Source organism: Pteropus alecto, unplaced genomic scaffold (genome assembly GCF_000325575.1).
Source record: "Pteropus alecto unplaced genomic scaffold, ASM32557v1 scaffold45, whole genome shotgun sequence".
NCBI classification, from domain to species: domain Eukaryota; kingdom Metazoa; phylum Chordata; class Mammalia; order Chiroptera; family Pteropodidae; genus Pteropus; species Pteropus alecto.
In genome coordinates, this window is record NW_006442491.1 from 29,312,895 (window position 1) to 29,320,909 (window position 8,015).

Here is an 8,015-nt window from a genome sequence, read left to right on the forward strand (position 1 = left end):
CCATGTGATTAAGGGTTGGGTCCAGAGCCAATGGGAGGAGGCAGGACTAGGTCGATTTGGTGGCAGAAAAGGGCAGGACCAGAGGGTAGGTAGTTGGGCCTGGAGGATAGAGATGGGTTTGAGGGCAGGAGGAAAAAATGAGTTCGGGTCGCTGAGGCAGGTGCTGGGTCATTGGTGCCTGGAGGATCCTCCAATCCTCGACCTCCCTGGAAGAATCGTGGACAGCGCCGGGCATCCCGGGAAGGAGACGGGAGAAAGAGAAGTTAGTTTAGACCTCAGGCAGCTAGATCCTGGGAGGATCCTGTGGGGACTCCAGTCCCAACCCTCAGGGACCCACTTAACTCCCTCTGCTCCAGGTCCAGAAGGGTTGAGTGGAGCCAGTTCAGGAGGGATTGGGGGCGTCCTCCTTAACGGCCCAGTGCAGTGGTCTTGTAATGAAAGTTACATGCAGAGTACAGAAGAGAGAAGATGGGCGGGATCCTTTTAGCCTTCGGTAAAGAGTTAATATCCTGGATACACACACAGTCTCCTCCGCAGAGGGCACTTGTCAGGGGGCACTTGCCACTCAGGTGTGGAAGGAACGTAGTTAAGTCGGCTTGGATGACTCCCCGCGCGGGGAGGAGGAAGAGCCTCCCCGGGCCGCCAGGGGTCGCTGCTGAGCCACAGGTGAGCTCACACTGACTCCAGCAAAACCAAGCACCAAAACCCCTAGAAGGGCCCTTTAGGGATTTCATTGTATAGATGAGAAGACTGAGGCCTAGATTTCCACAGGGTCGCAGCTCGTGAACCAACGGCTTCCTGGACTTGGCCACTCGGATTTCTTGGGCTCCTTCCATCTTCACCTTTCCCATAATCTGTCTGCCCCCTTTCTCATTTTCATGAATGTCCTTACCATCTTTCCAAATTTAGAAGTCGGAACTCTCGGAGACATTCTCAATGTCTCCTTTTACTTTCCATTGAGGGTCATCACCTCTTGACCACTCCACCTTGAAAACTCCTGAATCTGGTCACATCTCTCCTCCTTGTCACCATCGCCCTGGTCCAAACCTTCCTCCATCATCTCTCACGTGGCCACGACCACAGCCTCCTCACTGGTCTGCTGCCTTTAACCCTACCCTAATCGCCCTCCACAAAGCTCCCTATTGCTTGTAGGATAAAAGCTAAACCCTTTATTCTGTTATTCAAACTTTTTCCTCATGGGCACCTGGTATACCTGTCTGTGTTCATCTCTCCACCTCCAGTAGCCAGGGAAACTCCTACTCACTCTGTAAGTTATAGCTCATTTAGCCTGTTCTGAAAAACTTTCTATCTTCGCTCACTCCCAGGGAGAGGCAGTCATTCCTCTTCTGTCCACCCCCTGCACCATTAGGACACATGTCCCAATGGATGAAAGTTACTTACTTGTGTATCTCCTGCATCTCAAGGGCAGGAACCACATCCTTTTTAAAATTTTATTTTTTATTATTTTAATTTTATTTACGTATTTACTTTTAGTTAAAGTATAGTCGACATACAACATTATGTTAGTTTTAGGTATCCAACATAATGATTTGACATTTATATATGTCTTACAAAGTGATCACCATGATAAATCTAGTAACCATCAGTCACTGTACAAAGTTATTACAATATTATTGACTATATTCCCTCTGCTGTACATTACATCTCTGTGACATTTATTTTGTACCTCTTAATCCCCTTTACTTTTTTCACCAGTCCCCTCCATTCCTCTTCCCTCCGGTAAACAATCACTTTGTTCTCTGTATTTGAATCTGTTTCTGTTTTGTCTTTTTGTTTCGTTTTTAGATTTTACATATAAGTGAAATCATATGGTATTTATCTTTCTCTGACTTATTTCACTTAGCATAATACCCTCTAGGTCCAACCATGTTGTTGCAAATGGCAAGATTTTATTTTTTATGGCTGAGTAGAGACCATTTCATTTTATCTTTGTGTTCCGAGTTCCAAGCTCACAACCTGGCACATCAGATGAGAGGGGGAGTGGCAGTAGGCTCCTGCTTCTCCTACCCCTGCTTCTCTTCTCTCATTCCTCACCCCCTGGCCTGAGAATAAGATGGCTCTCTTTCTCATCTTGGCTTTCAGTTTTGGATGTGCAGGTGTGTGCACAAACTGAATGTAAATCTGGAAAGCTGTGTGCCTATGGCAGAGGCAGTGTATGTTGTGTATCTTTGTGTCTTGAGGGAGGAGCATCCCACGCTAGCTCTGATGAACCATGAGGTGGTCAGTGAGTCAGTGCTTATGTGTGTCACTGTATGCCATTGTGTTGATAGGCATGTTGATGTGTGTATTTCTGTGTCTATCTGTGGAATGGGTACTTGTGTGCTGAGTTTATTGTAAGTTCTACCTTGAGAATGATTTGAGTGACTTTTAACCTTTTAGGCCCTGATACAGCCCCCAGTACCTCCTCCTTGGTATGTCTGCATGGGGAACTGGACAAGGGGAACCAGATATTTGATGGTATCGTTCCCATAGCTCTTCTTGTATCAGCCCTCTGGCCCTAGGGAGGTACTCTTCCCACCTCTTGTCCTCACCTAGGCCCACAGGGAGGGATGGCAGCATATGCATGGTGGAGGAAGACTAAAGGGAGGTTTTGCATGTCACTTGTATATGAGCATTGTCTTATTCTGGACCAGGGGAGTAGAGTTTGTCCCTGGAGTTGCTTCCTGCTGCCAGGGCATCAGCTATAGGTGGGAACATGACTTACAGGGGTGAAAGAACAAGTCAGAGGCTGAGCTTTGAATCTACTACTAACCCTGGGCTGCAGCCCCTATGCCTCAGTTGTCTCATCTGTACCATGGGAAGACTGGTAGTTACTTGGCTAGATAGAAGTTGTTACAACTCTGAACTACTCTCCCGTCCCTTTACACCACTCTCTGCTGTGATTGTTTCTCATGGAGGAAGGCAGAGCATTCTTGGGATGTATCCCCATGGAGTGGGAGGGAGTCAACTTATGCTAGGGGGATGGAGCAAGACCACAATATAGCCCATCTACACTCTAGTTCAGGCTCCGTGTGTGGCCTTCGGCACATTGCTTCCTCTCTCTGGGCCTCAATTCTTTCATCTGTATTATAAAGAAGTTGAACAGGAAACTGTATGAGGGTTTTTATAGCTATAAAAATGCTAAGATTCTTTGATTATCTAGAAGGGTGAAGTTCTCTGCCTCTCCCACACCCAAACCTCATGTTTCAGTCTCTCTATCTATAAATTGAGAAAAATGACACTGGGTTATTGGTATAAACAGCTGATCTGGAGAGCTCCAATCTGCCTAAGGAGTTCTCCAGTTAACCCCTCCTCAAGCCGGAGCTCAGAACCTCACTGCCCAGTACCTCAGCCCAAGGTGAGCCCTGGGAATCTCCATGGCAACAAACTGGTTATGAACGGGGCTGCAGTTGCCATGGTGACAGGCTCCTTGCGCTCTCTCACTCTCTCTCTCCCCCCCACTCCATCTCCCCTTCCCGCTTCTCAATGAACCAGAATAAACTACAGGCCCCAGTTCTCCAGGTGGGGTTGGGGTGGGAGGTGGTTGCAGTGAGAAGGGGGTCCAGATTGAAAAAGAGGAAAGATGGGCTGAATCTGTAGGGGAATAGGGGGCTGTTGGGGTGCCATTGTCATAGTGACAGGGCTGCAGCCTGTTAATTAAGCCCCCGGTTGCCACGGAGACGATGGTGGTTGACGTGCTCTGCAGCGAGCCCTGTATGTGGGGTGTGCTGTGCTCTGGACTCATCAATTCACTGAGGGTTTTGGGTCTGGAGGACAGGACATGCAGGTGGGGGGAAGAAAAGACTGAAGGAGGGAGTTCAGGGCCATGGCTCTGTGAGGTCAGAGCTGGGGGTGGGTAGGTTAGGTCGTGGAGTAATGATATATAGATAAGGATGCACGGAGATTGAGTCACTAAGAGGAACACTACGCCTGCCTCCCTTGGAAAGAGGACATAGTCAGGTGGCTCCAGCTTCCTCCAAACAGCTACTCATTCTGTTTCAGTGGGTGGATCCTTGGACTGGAGATTGGGAGCTGGATTCTAGTCCCCAGTCTGCTACAAGTTTACCCATGAAGAAAATTTGCACCATCCCATTTCTAGACTCCAACTTCTCCATAAATGGGAAGTGGTAAAAATAATTTATAAAGTTGCTTCCAATTCCCAAATCCTGATACTTAGGAGGCAGCTTCTCTGAACTTCTTTTTTTTTCTCTCTCTGAGAAGTATAAGGTGGGAAGGGGGATCAGTTTTAGAGACTCAGAGTTCAGAAATAGGACCCTGATCAGCTCTGCATTTTGTGTGACTTTCATGAGAGGATTCCCCTAGCCCCAGATCTTCCTAGGGCTCTGGGTGGGGATGGGGTGCTGAGCTGGCCACCATGTTCCTGGGGCTCAGAGCTGAGGGACACCTCACTGGTGACCTTACTGGCCAAGCCAGGCTGGCAGCGAAGGAGGTGCCTGCAACATGTTTTCTTAAAACTTCTCTTCAGAATGTTGGCCTGAGGCCAGAATAGGGACCAGTCTCCTTGTGAGATGGGGGGTGTGAATTGAAGGGCTGGGGCTGTATCCCGTTGGGGCTGTGTCCTCACTTCCTGGGCTCCTCAGGAAGGGCTCCGTGGCATTAGTTGGAGATAAATGGAGAGAGCACTAAGAGTTTTCAGAGAGGGAAGAAGTTCCATGGATTATGAAACCTGACCCTTTCATTTTACAGATGGAGATACAGAATCCCTAAGAGAGGGTCTCCGTTTTGCCCAGGGATACACAGAGTTTTGGGGCAGAGGACAGGATGGCACTATTATCTCCCGAATCCCAAATGCCTTGTGAGATATGAGCTCTGGTGAGGTATAAGCTCCCAACCTCCAGTCCCAGGGGAGGAGGAGTCACTCCTTCCTTCACCTATACTCCCTTGGGACCTAGGTTTCCCCTGTGGATGAGCTCAGTTGTGGAGTGGCCAGGGCTCTGGACCACAAATGAAGGGAAATATTTCCCACGAGAACATCCCAGTCCTAGGATTGCTGAAAAAATCTCAGCGTTTAACTTACTTCACAACACCCCCCAGGCAAGCATACTACCTGTTTTTACTATGTTACCTTCTCAACATAGTAGTGGAAAACCGTAATCCTGCTGCTGCTGGTAGTGGTGGTTGTGTGTGTGTAGTGGAGTGCTTAGAAGTTCTTGAACACTGGCCTATATACCTGTAATCTTTTAACCCCTGTCACCAATCCAAACTCATCTCACTTTTTGTTTGTGGTTTCTTCTCTGGGAAAGCCAAGACCAATTTTCGCACCTGCCTGAATAGCTAGCTCTCCAACCTTACAGTCCTTCCAGCGTCCGCAAAACCCAGTGGCAATGACACCTTATTGGTGGATCCCTCAGAAGCCTTTTTCAGTTAGTTGCTGAGGATTCCGTGATTGACTCGACATGAAGCCACTGACCAATGCGTAGAGGGGAATCCGAGCAGCGGGCCCTGTCCATGGTTCTGAAAAGTCACGTCCTAGAACAGGTTCTCCATTCATATGGATGGCTTTTGAGGACTCTTGAAGGTCTTCTGGGCCTACCCTCAGTTGCAAGCCAAGAGACCACTCCAGTCCAGCACCTCTGATGCCCGAGCACAAGAAAAGTGAGAAAGCTCATTTCAGACCCAGTCCCTGTTCTTTTTTTTCAGTAGTCAAGAATCAGAGGTGCTGAGCAGTGTGGATGTGATTGTATCCTCGTCCCTTCTTTCGGAAGCAGGGCCAGGTTAAAAAGAGGTTGTACTGAGGAGAAGAGTCCTAAACTGGAATGAGGTAACCTGGATCTTAGACCAAGTTCAGCCATTTACTGACATTGTGTCCACAGGAAGTCATTTATTTTTCCTCTTTGAACCTTAACTTCCTCATCTGTAAAATGAAAGCTGTGCATTAGACAAGAGGATCGATACCGTCTCTTCTAGCTCTGGAAATCTCCTAGAACTTAGATGGTTACTGTCGGGGGCTAAGGTGAGGGTGGATTCTAGGGGTGCTCAGGGGTCCCAGGATAATCGAACTTTTGGGGAACCTGTGTCAGGGACGGGGGAGGAACTCAGACAGCATGTCAGCTCTGGAATCCTCAGAAAGCAATCCTGGATTAGGGGATTAGACACTACCGCCCCGGGAGAAAATCTGGTTCCAAACTGACAGGCGGCCTCATTTCCCCATCCCCCACTCTGTCCCTAGCTTGCCTCTGACTGGCCTGCCTTCCCTAGAGGCTGCACCATGCCCGATGGGGAGTTAGCGCTCCCTGGAACCTCACTGCTACTTTCTCTCCTCTTCACCACATCTTCTTCCCAGAGTCATTCTACATTTAGAGGGTCTGTGTCCGTGAACTCCAGGGATTTGTCTTGGGGGTGAGATGCTATGAGATGCTAGGACTCTTGTCAGTCTAAGCACAATGAGAGGGTTCACTGTAACTCCTCAGGCTCCACTCCTCCCATTTTAAGACTGGATGAGCCATAAGGTTCAACCCAGTGACCCTGAATCCCCCTGGGAGCAGTGCAGTCCTTCGTTCAGTCAAGGGCTCTGGCCTTTACACATCCCTAGCTCCAACCTCTTGAACAGCGATAAGGGAGAGGGTTTGATTCCCCTCCGCTGCTTTGCAAACAGGCTCCCTAGGGACCCATATTCCATGGTGCTTCACCCTCGCCGTCTCAGTTCCCCTCATCTTCCCCCTAGGGGTCACCCCAGACCCCCAGCCAGGCAGCCGCTTTGGGGCCGCCTCCCGGTGGCCGCGACCTAGTTCCCTGCCGTTATTTTTAGGGCGCAGGATGGCACCTGCCCACGTGCCGGCCCCGCCTGCGCTGGAGAGTGGGGGGCGGGCGGAGCTGCGTCTGCTCAAGGGAGGCGAGGCCCGGTTTCCCGCAGCACCCTCTCTATCCCACTCGTGCACACCCTTAGTTTTAGTGCGAGGGGGCCTCCAGGCACGCTCTGCCTGCCCCTAGTTCCCTCTTCTTCCCTCCCGCTCTCTGCCCCCCCTGCCAAACCCCGCCAGTGGCTCACGCCTTCTGCATACGGGATGAGGTGAGCAGCGCCGCCGCTGAGAGGGGGCGCGCGCGAGTGTGAGCGTGTGTCCGTGTGCGAGTGTGTGTGCGCCGGGCGGGCGGGCGGGCACTGCAGTTTCTTCCTCCGTGGAACGGAGAGCGAGAGAGCTAGAGCGAGCGAGAGAGCGGAGAAGGCGGGCAGAGGGGCGCGGGCGAGGCTGCGCAGCCATCCCCCGGCCCGGCGCCGCGCCGCCACCATGCTAAACAACCTGACGGACTGCGAGGACGGCGATGGGGGAGCCAACCCTGGTAAGCAGCGGTCCGGGGGCGGCAAGGGAGGGGGCGGCGAAGAGAGGAGGCAGCTCTGGGGTTGGAGGCAGAGCGGGGGCCGCCTCATTCAGAGAAGAGGCTGGGATTGACCGGGGCGGTGGGCGCCCACGGCGGCCTGGAACCTTGCTCCATTGGAATGCGCTAGGCGCTGTCCGAGGTGCTGGAATGTGCCGCGCCAGGGGCAGGGCTGGGGGCTGAGGGGTTGCCGTTACCCACAGCTTGGGAGGCAGACGTGGGTTAATTAAGCGGGGGAGGCGGTGGGAAGGGGATGGAAGAGCTAGAATGGGCTGACGTGGAGCTCGACGGGCGGAAGGAGGGCTCTTTTCCCTGAGAAGGGACCCCAGCGTCCTGGCGCAGAGTGTTGACCCTTGGCGCTGGGGGTGGGGTGGCGGGGGGCGCAGTCTGCTGCAGTCCTTCGCTCTGAGACTTCTAGCCGAAAGGTGGGGGGAAGATTCCTATGTGGAGTTGGAGCCATATGACGGCCCCCGTCTGGGCTGCGGTGTCTCCTTAAGAGGACACTTGGTGCAATCCGGGCCCCCTCCCCCAAAGCTACCCGAGGTCCGACCTCAGACTGAAGCGTACCTCCCCCGGAGATTTTTAGCTCTACTTTGCAGAATCTCTCTCTCCCTCTCATGTCCCCGTGGATTTCTATTCAGGACGGGAAGCAAGATCACCCTTCTTTCTTCCCTCTTTCC

The 8,015-nt window shown here is 51.7% G+C and overlaps 1 protein-coding gene across 1 annotated transcript in view; it reads left to right on the forward strand.

The window, feature by feature from the left end:
• Window positions 1-8,015, forward strand: part of SLC12A5 (solute carrier family 12 member 5) — a 35,117-nt gene that overhangs the window by 839 nt on the left and 26,263 nt on the right. The window lies entirely within an intron of this gene.